Source organism: Ursus maritimus, unplaced genomic scaffold (assembly GCF_017311325.1).
Source record: "Ursus maritimus isolate PB19 unplaced genomic scaffold, ASM1731132v1 scaffold_4, whole genome shotgun sequence".
Taxonomy (NCBI): Eukaryota; Metazoa; Chordata; class Mammalia; order Carnivora; family Ursidae; genus Ursus; species Ursus maritimus.
In genome coordinates, this window is record NW_024426552.1 from 89,034,255 (window position 1) to 89,051,075 (window position 16,821).

Consider the following 16,821-nt stretch of genomic DNA (forward strand, 5'->3'; position numbering starts at 1 on the left):
CATGGAGTATGATTTTACCAGAATTATTGTCTTATAAACGTCAAACCAACAATTATTGACTATCCTTCTCTTTAATTAAAGCCATTCTGTGTTCATAGCTCTTAGTAAAATTCAAACTTTTCAGCCATGAGGTCACTGATAATGATGGGAAAACTTCCAGGGAAAATTATAAGTGAACTTGACCTCCTGCTCTCGAGTAGTTTCCTGGTCTTGGTTGTAATGACACAATTCTGTGACTCTTTCTTCCCTGAGTTCTGGAAATGAAATCCAACCACGTGAAAAAGACATCAGGGGCTCTTTCTAGAGGAGCTGGCATCAGTTATGACACCACAGGTTGTTAAAGCTGTCCTAACATATTGCCTCCTAGACCCCAATATGTTTTATAAAAACCTAGCAAAGCACCTTTTAATATTTTCATCCCCAAAACCTAGACTTACAGCAAAAAAAAAAAAAAAGCAAGAATTGTGCACTGCTTCGATGCTACACTCAGAATTCCTTCTCACCTATGACAACCAAGACTTTTTTTCTTCCTGAGTCAAGCTCATCATCATCATCATCATCATCATCATCATCATCATCATCATCATCATCCCTTCCTTTTGATGAATCTCTCAATGAATTTTCCTCATCTCCCAATAAATAGCTGCTGTTTCTTACTTGTCCACTTTAGTATCCCAGGAATTTAGCAAGAAAATGTGAGTGGTTTCTACACTTAACTCCAAGCACAATTCCTAGGGAGATATCTGCAGTAATAAGGATGAGAAGCCTAGGTTGCAGGTAGTTATTGTCTTTAGAACCTTTGCAAATAACACTTTCTTGGAAAGTGAAGTTTAAGGAATTTAAATGGATAGTAAAATGGCTCCATAAAATTAATACCATGAAATCGACGTGAATTCCATTTGTATAAGATGGTCCTGAGAGTTACCAAAATTGACTTAAGTGTTGGATATGGAAGGCAGAATTAATCCCAACTACACTCACTTTGCAGTCAAACAACCATTATGCCACATCTACTTACCTGTGTGTTAATGTGCATTTTTAAAAATTACAATGGTCTTATGTATCTATCTTGTTTTTTACATTCTATTTTTCCTTATACTTTCTCTAATGTGTTCCATCTTACGTACTCACTTATGACTTCTTCCTACATTTTATTTTCTCCATTGAGTTGTCTCTGTGACTTTCTTTCTGCCCACATACTTTTCCTAAGTGAATGAGAGGGAATTTAAGAGATGATGGTAAGCTTCCTTCAGTCCCATACTTTTTAAAAGTCCCTAGCTACAAAAGAAACTAATAGGTCCAATGTAAACAGATAACGCTATCTGTAAAATAGTGTTTTCTAAAAGGGGTTTATTAGTGTGCCTTCTGAATCTAATCAAAAGATCATTAGGAGAAGGCTAGATGCAACTTTAGAACTAGATTGCAACTAGTAAAAAACTGCTAGTGGTGTGCTGGGGTCGGCTTGTATAGACTCTGGAAAGGCAATTGTTAATATTCTGGAATTTGGGGAAAGCCAATTGTTAAAATAGAGGAGAACTTAGCAATTCTGAGAGAATTTACACTATGGAAATTGGCAAATGCTATAAAGCCAGGCTTTTTTGGTTCAGGGAGAGCCAGGTTGCCCACATATCATTGACTATAACTTAATTGTATCAAGTGTGACTGTTTGAATTAAAGTTGTGACAAAAATTCTTTATGGGCCCTAAAACAAATAAATAATAAGAACTTGAAAATTAGGAATTTGTCAGTGTTTTCCATGTAAAATTGGAACTGAATATCTATTGTCCCTGATATGTATATCCCTTCAGTGAAATAAGTGTATCTGTTTAAGATCATATAATGACTGACCTGACAATATTTCTCGAGGAAGTTCCTGATAATGTTGGTTAAGCTGGCATGAGCTTCCCAACAGAGAAGCAGATACAATTAATTTCAGATACAAGGGTTTTCCACCTTGGCTTCCTTGGCAATTATAGTTCTCAATGTACAATATTAGTCATTATGGTTTCCTCAAGGGAAAGAATGATCATGAATATCATAGTGTCCTTTAGCTATTAGACTCGCAATGTAAAACAATAAATGAAAATAAATATATTTCCTCTAGAATGCCAAGTAGTCATGTTTCTGACATTGAAAGGCACTTAGCAAATACAAAAGAGTGCCATTAAGATGTGACTTAGGAAGTCTTAAAACCATGATTTGCAGTGAATTGAATCATCTCTTTCTGATTCACGTTAGAGTATTTATAACCAGGAACTAGAAATTGGTCCATCTAAGTTTTTCTGAGCCTAACTAGTTCTACCCAGGAAGGAATACCTAGTAAATAGGTCAGAAAAGATTCCCAGGACAGCCCCATAAAGCCAGGATTCTCAACCCGAGAGACTAGAGAAAATGCTATGACCTGTAGTTGAATAGAAGGAATCGGTCAGCTTTACAACAATGAGCAGGTCCTTTTATTTTATGGGTCAATATTTTTTTAGTAACATCCTACCTACCAGAAGAGAGAACAAGAACATATAGATGGTAGAAAACTGAATAAAATTAAGGATATTTTATTTTGGTTTAGGCTCTGCAGGGATGCTGGTAATCCTTAAGCAGACAACTGGCACTGGTTAAATTGATGAAAGCACATTTTCAGACCATAAATCTAAACTGAAATTGCTGTAACTCCCCAAGAAACAGCCAACCTGTGAGGTCTTACCTGAAATAGCAAGTAGCCTAGCTCTTTAATATCTCTTTGTTTCTATGCACATAAAAGATATGTGTTGAAGTAGAATGTCTTTGCTTGAATCCATCTTCTCCCCAGAATGCATACTTATACACGCATACACACACATATACGCACACACACACATCATTTGGCACCACCTGCATAAGAAAGATGGTAAGACAAAAAATATTCAGAGATGTGAAACAAACAAAAGTAAAGACTCTTTTGTGAAGAGAACTAATAGCTCTTGATAATATGAATGGCATATCTTTTATTTCTGAATGCTCAATGACTTCCACAGAGTTTGGCACATACCAAGCACCGGTTCAGGGTTTGCAAATTAAATTAGCCAGTTTTGAGTTTGCAGTTAAGAACCACTTAGCTGCAGCAGTAGGGAGATATTACATGAAATTGTTAGTACAACCCTGGTTGAAAGAGAAATATGAGAGTGTGTACATAGTAGTTAAGTTATGGTGATGGTATCATGCTTTCTTTTTTTTTATTTTAATGTGTTTTTATTATATTATGTTAGTCACCATACAGTACATCCCTGGATTCTGATGTAAAGTTCGATGATTCATTAGTTGCATATAACACCCAGTGCACCATGCAATACGTGCCCTCCTTACTACCCATCACCAGTCTATCCCATTCCCCCATCCTCCTCCCCTCTGAAGCCCTCAGTTTGTTTCTCAGAGTCCATAGTCTCTCATGCTTCATTCCCCCTTCTGATTACCCCCCCTTTCTTTATCTCTTTCTTCCCCTACCGATCTTCCTAGTTCTTATGTTCCATAGATGAGAGAAATCATATGATAATTGTCTTTCTCTGCTGTCCGTGTTGCAGCAAATGTTGAGAACTCGTTCTTTCTGATAGCTGAGTAATATTCCATTGTATATATGGACCACAACTTCTTTTTTTTAATAATATTTATTTTGTTATATTAGTCACCATACAATACATCCCCAGTTCTTGATGCAATGTTCCATGATTCATTACTTGCATACAACCTTTGGGGTAAATACCCAGTATTGCAATGGCTGGGTCATAGGGTAGCTCAATTTTTAACTTTTTAAGGGACCTCCACACTGTTTTCCAGGGTGGCTGCACAAACCTGCATTCCCACCAACAATGTAGGAGGGATCCCCTTTCTCCCCATCCTCTCCAGCAATTCTGTTTCCTTCCTTGTTAATTTTTACCATTCTAACCGGCATAAAGTAGTATCTTAGTGTGGTTTTGATTTGAATTTCCCTGATGGCTAATGATTTTGAACATTTTTTCATGTGTCTGTTGGCCATTTGTATGTCTTCATTGGAAAAGTGTCTGTTCATATCTTCTGCCCATTTTTTGATTTGTTTATTTGTTTCTCGTGTATTGAGTTTGAGAAGTTCTTTGTAGATCTTGGATACCAGTCCTTTATCTGTAGTGTCATTTGCAAATATATTCTCCCATTCCGTGGGCTGCCTCTTAGTTTTTCTGACTGTTTCCTTGGATGTGCAGAAACTTTTAATCTTGATGAAGTCCCATAAATTCATTTTATCTTTTGTTTCTCTTGCCTTTGGGGATGTGTCATGAAAAAGGTTGCTTTGGCCGATGTCGTAGAGGTTGCTGCCTATGTTCTCCTCTAGAATTTTGATGGATTCCTGTCTCACATCGAGGTCTTTCATCCATTTGGAGTTTATTTTTGTGTATGGTGTGAGATAGTGGTCAAGTTTCATTCTTTTGCATGTAGCTGTCCAATTTTCCCAGCACCATTTATTGAAGAGACTGTCTTTTTCCCACCGGATGTTTTTTCCTGCTTTATCAAATATTAGTTGCCCAAAGAGCCGAGGGTCCATTTCTGGGCTCTCTATTCTGTTCCATTGGTCTATGTGTCTGTTTTTGTGCCAGTACCATGCTGTCTTTGTGATCACAGCTTTGTAGTACAGCTCGAAATCCGGCATTGTGATGCCCCCAGCTTTGTTTTTCCTTTTCAACAGTTCCTTGGAGATTCGGGGCCTTTTCTGTTTCCATACAAATTTAAGGACTGTTTGTTCCAGTTCTTTGAAAAATGTCCTTGGTATTTTGATCGGGATAGCATTGAAAGTGTAGATTGCTCTGGGTAGCATGGACATTTTAACTATGTTAATTCTTCCGATTCATGAGCATGGAATATCTTTCCATCTTTTTATGTCTTCCTCAATGTCTTTCAAGAGTGATTTATAGTTTCTAGAATATAGGTCCTTTACGTCTCTGGTTAAGTTAATTCCAAGGTAACGTATGGTTTTTGGTGCTATTGTAAATGGGATGGATTCCCTAATTTCTCTTTCTTCGGTCTCGTTATTCGTGTATAGAAATGCAACTGATTTCTGAGCATTTATTTTGTATCCTGCCACGTTACTGAATTGCTCTATAACTTCTAATAGTTTGGGAGTGGCTTCTTTTGGGTTTTCCATATAGAGTATCATGTCATCTGCAAAGAGAGACATTTTGACTTCTTCTTTGCCAATTTGAATACCTTTGATCCCTTTTTGTCGTCTGATTGCTGTTGCAAGGACTTCTAGTACTATGTTGAATAATAGTGGCGAGAGTGGGCATCCTTGTCGTGTTCCTGATCTTAAGGGAAAGGCTTCCAGCTTTTCCCCATTGAGAATAATATTTGCAGTAGGCTTTTCATAGATGGCTTTTATGAGATTGAGAAATGTACCTTCTATTCCTACACTCTGAAGGGTTTTAATCAGGAAAGGATGCTGTATTTTGTCAAATGCTTTTTCGGCATCGATTGAGAGGATCATATGGTTCCTGAGTCTTTTCTTGTTGATATGATGTATCACGCTGATTGATTTGCGAATATTGAACCACGCTTGCATCCCAGGTATGAATCCCACTTGATCGTGATGGATAATCCTTTTAATGTACTGTTGGATTCTATTAGCAAGTATCTTGTTGAGGATTTTGGCGTCCATATTCATTAGGGAAATCGGTCTGTAATTCTCCTTTTTGAGGGGGTCTTTGCCTGGTTTGGGGATCAAGGTAATATTGGCCTCATAGAATGAGTTTGGTAGCTTTCCTTCTGTTTCTATTTTTTGAAATAGCTTTAGGAGAATAGGTATTATTTCTTCTTTGAATGTTTGGTAGAATTCCCCAGGAAAACCGTCCGGGCCTGGAGTTTTGTTATTTGGAAGGTTGTTTATCACTGACTCAATTTCTTCATAATTAATTGGCCTGTTTAAGGAATCAATTTCTTCCGGTTTCAATCTTGGTAGTTTATAGGTTTCCAGGAAGGATTCCATCTCTTCCAGATTGCTTAGTTTATTGGCATATAGCTGTTGATAAAAATTTCTAATAATCCTTCCAATTTCAATGGTGTTCGTCGTGACCTCTCCTTTTTCATTCATAATTTTAATAATCTGGGTCCTTTCTCTTTTCTTTTGGATAAGTCTTGCCAGTGGTCTGTCAATTTTATTGATTCTCTCAAAGAACCAGCTTCTAGTCCTGTTGATCTGCTCTACTGTACTTCTGGTTTCTGCTTGATTGATTTCAGCTCTAATTTTGGTCAACTGCTTCCTCGTGCGTGGATTAGGCCTGTCCCTCTGTTGCTGTTCCAGCTTCTTGAGGTGAGAATATAAAAACTGCATTTTAGATTTTTCTATTCTTTTGAGTGAGGCTTGGATGGCTATGTATTTCCCCCTTAGGACTGCCTTTGCAGTATCCCATAGGTTTTGGACTGTTGTATTTTCATTCTCATTGGTCTCCATAAATTGTTTAATTTGATTTTTGATTTCCTGGTTTATCGAGTCATTCCTGAGCAGGATGGTTCTTAGTCTCCAAGTGTTTGAGTTTCTTCCAAATTTTTCCTTGTGGTTGAGTTCCAATTTCAGAGCGTTGTGGTCTGAGAATATGCAGGGGATAATTTCAATCTTTTGGTATCGGTTGAGACCTGTTTTGTGTCCCAGAACATGGTCTATTCTTGAGAATGTTCCATGGGCATTAGAATAGAATGAGTATTCTTGTGGGGTTGTCCAGAGCCCAAATTATTGACCGGGACCCAGACCATGTGCCCTTGTTTTATAGGGATCTTAGGGATGTGGGCTTCTTGATTTTTCAGCCTGCCTTCTCGGGGAGGGGTCTGCCATGCCGATACTCAGGCAACCCTGTTTGGGTAGAGTCTCCGTGTCCCCTGTGAGGGATGGGCACACTGTGAGGCAGTACTTCCAGGCTTTTGTTCTCTGGTGGCTTTCCCTGGCGGTTTGCTGCGCCTCTTCTGAGAGTCAGAGCAGCAGCGGCCGAATTTCAGCCTCTGCCAGCCGCCAGCCGCCAGCCGCCAGCCACCCCCGCGTGCTTCTGGAGCTCCCGGTCTCAGTCTGTTTCCAGTGAGCACACTGGAGTTCCGTGAGAAGTCTGGTCACGCGAGTTCCCGGCTCACGGTCTCAGTCTGTTCTCTCGCGGGTGCCGTCCGTGAGTCCGCCCGCTCCCCCGTGCAGGTGGCTACCACTTCCTGACGCCCGAACGCGGCGGCTCCCTCCCCCTTCTGTTTATCTTCTGATATCTGTGCGCGGTTTCACAGCTCCCCACTTCGTACCTCAATACTCAGCACTGGAGATGTTCATTTGTAGAGATCCAGATGTATCTTCCTGCATTTCAGGCTGATTCCTGGATGTTCAGGCTGGTCTGGTACCTATCCAGCTCAACTCAGGGGATTGGCTGAAAAAGGGGTCCCCTACTCCTCCGCCATCTTAACTCCCCTCCAGTATCATGCTTTCTATAGTAAAGATCTATAAGGCAAAAAATAGATGACATTACACAGGAAATTGCTTCAGTTAAGATCAGTCTGTGTAAGAGGAAGCAACCAGAAGGTAATACTTAAGGGGAAAGTACAACAAAAGCTTCTATCCATCATTAAGGAGGAGTTAGTTGTGTATTTCTACATATATGAACTAGATGAGGGATACTAGAGCAGTAATAATACATTTAAATGTTCACAAGTCTCAGGCTGATGGTATGTGAAGGAGCCCACTTATAAATGGGTTGTTGTATGAATTACAGAGAACTAGAGACCACTAACTATAGTGACCATATAATTTATCTTTCAAACTTGTTAGTGAAAATGAGCACTATTAAGAAATAACCAGGAAAATATGCATAAACCAGGACTGTTGTGACCACAGTGACCATCTGGTCACCCTACCATAGCCCTTCTGAAGGAAGTGGTCATATTCAAGTGCAGTTAATGTTGTTATATACGCTGTAGGTTCAGTGTTGCAGATTTTTGAGTCTTTAAGAAATAACATTTTTCAGAACTTGGCAAGAAGAAATTTCTTGACCTTAAAATGTCAATTATTTCAAGTTTTTCAAACACAATGCCATCTTAAGAAAGCTAAAGTAGTCCCATTCATGAAAATGTAATTCACTGATTTGTTACAACAGATCTTGCCTGTTCTACTTTTTATTTGTAATAGTATTATTTAATACCATGTCATATATAATATTGTGAAAAATAGATTAGATAATCAACTATGTAGTCTAAAATTTTCTTATCTTTTCCCTTCTTAAGGTAATACACAAACAGTATGTTTCTGTTAAACCAAATCAAAACACAATACTCTAAGATGAATTAATTCATGGCTACACTCACTGAGAAGCCAGATAAATAGTAGAGATTAGTAGAAATGGCAGTAGGTGGGATTCTGGAGACCCAACAAAGGATTTGGGAGCTTGGTTTTGTTGTTGTTGTTGTTTTGTTATGAGAGCTGATTCCACTGGAAATCAGAAATAATGCATATATAGATCACAACTTTCCAAAAGAAAAGAGTGATCCAAAAACAAATTTAAGTGCTTGTTCAGAAATCTAGTCACATAAAACAGTGATATTGCTGTTGATAAGCAATCACTCAGGAGTAGTACTACAACAGCAAGCAGCAAGAAACTGTGTCAGCTATTTTAGTGTCATAGAACTCTATGATTTTAAATGAGATTATTGTGTACTTTGCAAGGGAGGAGAATATACTGACAGGTAGACTCAAGACAAGTGATTCTGAAGAGATGATAGTAGTATTGGGAATTTATTTTAACTTAGTTCTGATTCAATTGAAAATGTAAAATCCATTCAAACACCATGTGAGATACTAAAAATACACCACAGTTTTTTTGGTTAAAATAAGTTTTCATTTATGCCTTTGGATAGTATAAATGAATACTGTAGGTTAATTTTTACTCTTAAACTGGCCATCTGCCTGAAGGGCTTTCTCTTTCTTTGTTGGAGACAGTTTGCCTTTTCCAGAACAGCTTTAGTGTGGGCTAGCATTAATCAGTCCTTTGTGACATACAGTTGTATGTTGGAAGATAGACACGATCATTCCACCATTAAGTGATTTTTCCTTTTCCTAGATATGACAAAGCTGTATAAACCCTAAGCACTACAAAATGTTGCTTCTTCACGTATGATTTCTAAAACAAGGCACTAATAGACAAATTTAGTCATTTTATATAACTTAGGTTAAATATCTGACTATAAGAATACAACTCGCCCAGTTTGTACGTATGTAAGGTGCACTATTTGTGATTTCAAGGAAAAAAGTGAAGGTTAAAATGTTCTAAAACTTCAAGTTTCTAACCATCTTTTACATCTTAAGTATTTAAAATTACAGACTCATAAATGTCTAATCTTACAACAAAAGTAGTAATCATAAGGTTGCAATAATAACTGGTGGCTTAAAAGTAATTGTTGCCTTAAGAAAAAGATGAATTTTTTGGATATGATCCTAATTATAAGTAAATTATTGCAAGAATAAATAATTTTGCATGCATATAGAAAAGAAATTTAACATAGGCCTATTGCAAAGGACATGCTAAAATTCATTAGAAAAAAACAAACATTGATTGACTTTGTGAATTCCTTCATCTTGCTGATGTATATCATGATAATTATTTTTGTTCCTTTTCTGTTTTGAATGATATGCTATGCATTTGCATTACCCATAGACATTTCTAAAATAATTTAGAAATGTACCATCCTTAGACTTTCTGCAAATAATGACCTAGAAAACTTGTGGAAGAATACAGAGAAAGAGTTTTTTCTGTCCTATAAATACAACCTTGCATCTTTAAAAACAAGTGGTAGAACAATAAAGACTACATAAGAGAGAATGCAGAAAGGCCCTAGTATGTCAAGTTTTAAATGTGAGGAAATAAAGATGTTCTCTTCTTATCCTTCTTCCCTTCAATAGCATCTATGTCCCAGAGGTTATTATGAGGATGAATGAGACAATTTATGTAGTACACTTGGCACAGTACTTGGCACATCATAACTCTCAATAAAAAATAAGAATTACTGGGGGAGTGGTCTAAGACGGCAGAGGAGTAGGAGACCTAAATTTTGTCTGGTCCCAGGAATTCAGCTGGATAGCTATCAAACCATTCTGAACATCTACAAACTCAACAGGAGTTCAAAGAAAGGAATAGCAGCAACTCTATGAACAGAAAAGTGACCACTTTCTGGAAGGTAGAGCATGCGGAGAAGTGAATCTGAGGTATATGGGAAAATAGAGCATGAGGGAAGAAAGCCTTTGTCAGCCGGCACCTGGAAAGTGATAGAGCAGGGGAGCACAAAACTGGAACTTTTAAAAGTCCTCTCCAGTGAGGGATGTCACTCTGGTGGCTAAGCTGGGGATGGAACCCTCGCTGGAATGGTGTGGTCTCAGGACTCTCAGGGTCACAGAAAGACTGGAGGTGCCTGAATGCAGCAGAGCTCCCAGGTATCAGAGCAGGGAAGCCGGCTGCAAAGAGTGAGTGGGGGAGTGGACTCTCAGCTCAGGGTTCCCATAACTGTGATCTGTGGCACAGCCTGGCCACTGCTCTTTGAGCAGGGACCCAACAAGCAGCAGATCCAGGAAGACCCCTCTTCCTCCCCTGGGAGGAGTGGCATGAGAGCATGCCACAGGAATCTGCTGGGTTTGGAGACACCAAATGGGGTCATGTGCCTGAGATAGAAATGCTCGGTCACAGGCCGGGTGAACACGGAGTGCAGCTGTGGCCAGGGAGACAGGAGTGATTGATTGCTTTTCTCTGAGGGTGCACTGAGGAGTGGGACCCCGAGCTCTCGGCTCCTCTGGGGTCATGGACTGGAAGGCCACCATTTACATTCTCATCCTCTAAAACTGCTGGGAAAGCTTTCAGGGAACAAAAGCTATGGAGAGCAAACCCAAGCAGATTACTTAGCCTGGCCCCTGGCAAGGGCAGTGCAATTCCGCCTGGGGCAAAAACATTTGAGAATCACTGCAATAGGCCCCTCTCCCAGAAGATCAGGAAGAACATCCAGCCAAGACCAAGTTTACCGATTAATGAGAACTGTAAAACTCCTGCGCTAGGGGAATACAGCACATAGAATTCGTGGCTTCCATCCTATGATTCTTTAGTCTTTAAAGTTAATTTTTCTAATTTTCTTTTTTCTTTTTATTTTTTTGAATTTTTTTCTTTCCTTTTTCAACCAACTTATCAATTCCTTTTTCAAAATCTTTAATTTTCATTTTTACAGTCATATTCTATCCCTTCATTGTATTTAGCCTTATTTTTGTATATATAGATAAGTTTTTCTTTCTTTAAAATTTTGGGATGTAGTTTCTTCTAACAGACCAAAATCCACCCAAAATCTCGTGTATGGCTCTGTTCTATTCATCAGCCTGATCACATTCTTTTTTTTTTTTTTCTTCTCCCCCCAGTTTAGTGTATATTTTTCTGGGGTCATTGTTACCTTTTTAGCATTTTGTTCTCTCATTCATCTATTCTTCTCTGAACAAAATGACAAAATGGAAAAACTCACCTCAAAAAAAAAATCAAGAGGCAGTACCGACTGCCAGGGACCTAATCAATATGGCATTAGTAAGATGTCAGAACTAGAGTTCAGAATGATGATTATAAAGATACTAGCTGAGCTTGAAAAAAGCATAGAAGATACTAGAGAATCCCTTTCTGGAGAAATAAAATCTAACCATGTCAAAATCAAAAAGGCTATTAATGAGGTGCAATCAAAAATGGAGGCCCTAACTGCTATAAATGAGGCAGAAGAGAGAATTAGTGATATAGAAGACCAAATGATGGAGGATAAAGAACCTGAGAAAAAGAGAGATAAACAACTACTAGACCACGAGGGGAGAATTTGAGAGATGAGTGATACCATAAAGAGAAACAATATTGGAATAATTGGGATCCCAGAAGAAGAAGAAAGAAAGAGAGGGATGGAAGGTATATTGGAGCAGATTATAGTAGAGACCTTCCCTAATCTGGGGAAGGACACAGGCATCAAAAGCCAGGAGGCACAGAGAACCACCCTCAAAATCAACAAAAATAGGTCAACACCCTGACATAAAATAGTACAATTTACAAATCTCAGAGACAAAGAAAATCCTGAAAGCAGCTCAGAACAAGAGGTCTTAACCTACAACAGTAGAAACATTAGATTGGTAGCAGACCTATCCACAGAGACCTGGCAGGCCAGAAAGGACTGGCATGATATATTCAGGGTACAAAATGAGAAAATATGCAGCCAAGAATACTATATCCAGCTAGGCTGTCATTGAAAATAGAAAGAGAGATAAAAAGCTTCCAGGACAAACAGAAACTAAAAGAATTTACAATCGCCAAACCAGCCCTAAAAGAAATATTGAAAGGGTCATCTAAACAAAGAGAGAGCCTAAAAGTACCATAGACCAGAACGGAACAAAAACAATATACAGTAACAGTAACCTTACAGGCAATACAATGACACTACATTCATATCTTTCAATAGTTACCCTGAATGTAAATGGGCTAAATGCCCCAATCAAAAGATACAGGGTATCAGATTGGATTAAAAAATGAGACCCATTGATATGCTGTCTGCAAGAGACTCATTTTAGACCCCAAAACACCTCCAGATTTAAAGTAAGGGGGTAGAAAACCATTTACCATGCTAATGGACATCAAGAGAAAGCTGGGGGTGGGGTGCCTGGGTGGCTCAGTCATTAAGCATCTGCCTTTGGCTCAGGGCGTGATCCCAGCATTCTGGGATCAAGCCCCACTTCAGGCTCCTCCGCTGGGAGCCTGCTTCTTCCTCTCCCACTCCCCCTGCTTGTGTTCCCTCTCTTGCTGGTTGTCTCTCTCTCTGTCAAATAAATAAATAAAATCTTAAAAAAAAAAAAAAGAAAGAAAGCTGGGGTGGCAATCGTTATATCAGACAAATTAGATTTTAAACCAAAGACTATAATAAGAGATGAGGAAAGACACTATATCATACTTAAAGGGTCTATTCAACAAGAAGATATAACAATTGTAAATATTTATGCCCCTAACGGGGGAGCAGCCAATTGTATAAGCCAATTAATAACAAAATCAAAGAAACACATCAACAATAATACAATAATAGTAGGGGACTTTAACACCCCCCTCACTGAAATGGACAGATCATCTAAGCAATATTTCAACAATGAAATAAGGGCTTTAAATGACACACTGGACCAGAGGGACTTCACAGATGTATTCAGAACATGCCATCCCAAAGGTACAGAATACACATTCTTTACTAGTACACATGGAACAATCTCCAGAACGGATCACACCCTGGGTCACAAATCAGGTCTCAACCAGTACCAAGAGATTGGGATCATTCCCTGCATATTTTAAACCACAATGCTTTGAAACTCAAACTCAATCACAAGAGGACAATTGGAAAGAACTCAAATACATGGAGGCTAAAGAGCATCCTACTAAAGAATGAATGGGTCAACCAGGAAATTAAAGAAGAATTTTTAAAATTCATGGAAACAAATGAAAATGAAAACACAACTGTTCAAAATCTTTGGGATGCAGCAAAGATAGACCTAAGAGGGAAATGTATAGCAATGCAAGCCTTTCTCAAGAAAAAAGAAAGGTCTCAAATTCACAACCTAACACTACACCTAAAGGAACTGGAGAAAGAACAGCAAATAAAGCCTAAACCCAGCAGGAGAAGAGAAATACTAAAGATCAGAGCAAAAATCAATGAAATAGAAACCAAAAAAACAGTAGAATGGCTCAGTGAAACTAGGGGCTTGTTCTTTGAAAGAATTAATAAGAATGATAAACCCCTGGCCAGACTTATCCAAAAGAAAAGAGAAAGGACCCAAATAAATAAAATCATGAATGAAAAAGGAGAAATCACAACCAACACTGAAGAAATACAAACAACTATAAGAACATATTATGAGCAACTATCTGCCAACAAATTAGACAATCTGGAAGAAATGGATGCATTCCTAGAGAGTATGAACTGTGAAAACTAAACCAGGAAGAAATAAAAAACCTGAACAGACCCATAACCAGCAAAGAAATTGAAGCAGTAATCAACAGTCTCCCAACAAACAAGAGCCCAGAGCCAGATGGCTTCCCAGGGGAATTCTACCAAACACTTAAAGAAGAATTAATACCTATTCTTTTGAAACTGTTCCAAAAAATAGAAATGGAAGGAAAACTTCCAAACTCATTTTATGAGGCTGTATTACCTTGAACCCAAAACCAAAGACCCCATCAAAAGGAGAATTATGGGCAAATATCCCTGATGAACATGGATGTAAAAATTATCACCAAAATACTAGCCAATAGGATCTAATAGTACATTAAAAGGATTATTCACAGTAACCAAATGGGTTTTATTGGGGTTGCAAGTTTGGTTCAACATCCACAAATCAATCAATGTGATACACTACATTAACAAAAGAAAGAACAAGAACAATATGATACTCTCAATAGATGCAAAAAAAAAGCATTTGACGAAGTACAGCATCCTTCCTTGATTAAAACTCTTCACAGTGTAGGGATAGAGGGTACATACCGCAATATCATAAAAGCCATCTATGAAAAACCCACAGCGAATATCATTCTCAATGGGGAAAAACTGAGAGCTTTTCCCCTAAGGTCAAGAACATGGCAGGGATGTCCACTATCACCACTGCTGTTCGACTAGTACTAGAAGTCCAAGCCTCAGCAATCAGACAACAAAAAGAAATAAAAGGCATTAAAATTGGCAAAGAAGAAGTCAAACTCTCACTCTTTGCAGACGATATGATACTTTATGTGGAAAACCCAAAAGACTCCATCCCAAAACTGCCAAAACTCATACAGGAATTCAATAAAGTGGCCCGATATAAAGTCAATGCACAGAAATCAGTTGCATTTCTATACATCAAAAATGAGACAGAAGAAAGATAAATTAAGGAGTCAATCCCATTTACAGTTGCACCCCAAACCATAAGATACCTAGGAATAAATCTAACCAAAGAGGCAATGAATCTGTACTCAGAAAACTATAGAATACTCATGGAAGAAATTGAGGAAGACACAAAGAAATGAAAAAACACTCCATGCTCATAGATTGGATGAACAAATATTGTTAAAATGTTTATGCTACCTAGAGCAATCTATACATTTAATGGAACCCCTATCAAAATACTGTCAACGTTTTTCACAGAAATGGAACAAATAATCCTAAAATTTGTATGGAATCAGAAAAGACCCCAAATAACCAGAGGAATGTTGAAAAGGAAAACCAAAGCTAGTGGCTTCACAATTCCACACTTCAAGCTCTAGTACAAAGCTGTAATCATCAAGACAGTATGGTACTGGCACAAAAACAGACACATAGATCAATGGAAAGAATAGAGAGCCCAGAAATGGATCCTCAACTCTATGGTCAACTAATCTTCAACAAAGCAGGAAAGAATATCCAATGGAAAAAAGACAGTGTCTTCAACAAATGGTGTTGGGAAAATTGGACAGTCACATGCAGAAGAATGAAACTGGACCATTTCCTTATAGCATACACAAAAATAGACTCAAAATGGAGGAAAGACCTAAATGTGAGACAGGAATCCATCAAAATCCTTGAGGAGAACATAGGCAGCAACCTCTTTGACCTCAGCCACAGCAACTGCCTCCTAGACACATCGTCAAAGGCAAGGGAAGCAAAGGCAAAATGAACCATTGGGACTTCATCAAGATAAAAAGCTTTTGCACAGCAAAGGAAACAGTCAACAAAACCAAAAGACAACCAACAGAATGGGAGAAGATATTTGCAAATGACATATCAGATAAAGGACTAGTATCCAAAATCTATAAATCAAACACAACACCCAAAGAACAAATAATCCAATCAAGAAATGGGCAGATGACATGAACAGACATTTCTGCAAAGAAGACATCCAAATGGACAACAGACACATTAAAAAGTGCTCAACATCACTCGCATCAGGAAAATACAAACCAAAACCACATGCAATACCACCTCACACCAGTCAGAATGGCTAAAAATAACAAGTCAGGAAACGACAGATGTTGGCAAGGATGTGGAGAAAGGGAATCCTCCTATACTGTTGGTGGGAATGCAAGCTGGTGAAGCCTCTCTGAAAAACAGTATGGAGGCTCCTCAAAAAGCTGAAAATAGAGCTACCTATGACCCAGCAATTGCACTACTGGGTATTTACCCCAAAGATACAAATGTAGTAATCCCGAGGGGCATGTGCACCCCAATGTTTATAGCAGCAATGTCCACAATAGCCAAACTTGGAAAGAGCCTAGATGTCCATTGACAGATGAATGGCTAAAGAAGATACGGTATATATATCATGGAATATTATGCAGCCATCAAAAATGAAATCTTGCCACTTGCAACGACATGGATGGAACTCGAAGGTATTATGCTAAACAAAATAAGTCAATCAGGGGCGCCTGGGTAGCGCAGTGGTTAAGCAACTGCCTTCGGCTCAGGGCGTGATCCCAGCGTTCTGGGTTCGAGCCCCACATTAGGCTCCTCCACTAAGAGCCTGCTTCTTCCTCTCCCACTCCCCCTGCTTGTGTTCCCTCTCTCGCTGGCTGTCTCTATCTCTGTCAAATAAATAAAATAAATAAAATCTTTAAAAAAAAATAAGTCAATCAGAGAAAGACAGTTATCATATGATCTCACTGATGTGTGGAATTTGAGAAACAAGGCAGAGGATCATAGGGGAAGAGAGGAAAAAATGAAACAAGAAGAAACCAGAGAGGGAGACAAACCATAAGAGACTCTTAATCTCAGGAAACAAATTGAGGGTTGCTGGAGTGGAGGGGAGTGGGAGGGATGGGGTGGCTG

General features: G+C 38.6%; 1 protein-coding gene across 1 annotated transcript in view; it reads left to right on the forward strand.

Annotated features, from left to right (window-relative positions):
• The window catches only part of SPATA16 (spermatogenesis associated 16), a 224,926-nt gene that overhangs the window by 95,297 nt on the left and 112,808 nt on the right, over window positions 1-16,821 (forward strand). The window lies entirely within an intron of this gene.